Here is a 214-nt window from a genome sequence, read left to right as displayed (position 1 = left end):
CTAAATCCCTTTCCATACATTAGATCTAGTTCAGTAAATATACTTTTGGAGTAGCAGGTTAATGAATTTAGCTCAAAACCAAACCCATAATCCAACAGATCGGTAATCAGGGCCCCAGATGACCTCTCCCCTGGTTTTCCCTCCTCCATCCCTTGCTGGCGAGGTGCATTTCAAGCTTTTCCTTTGCCTATTCGTGGCCTGAAGCCTCTGGATG

Source organism: Sceloporus undulatus, unplaced genomic scaffold (genome assembly GCF_019175285.1).
Source record: "Sceloporus undulatus isolate JIND9_A2432 ecotype Alabama unplaced genomic scaffold, SceUnd_v1.1 scaffold_32339, whole genome shotgun sequence".
NCBI classification, from domain to species: domain Eukaryota; kingdom Metazoa; phylum Chordata; class Lepidosauria; order Squamata; family Phrynosomatidae; genus Sceloporus; species Sceloporus undulatus.
This window is presented reverse-complemented; position numbering follows the sequence as displayed.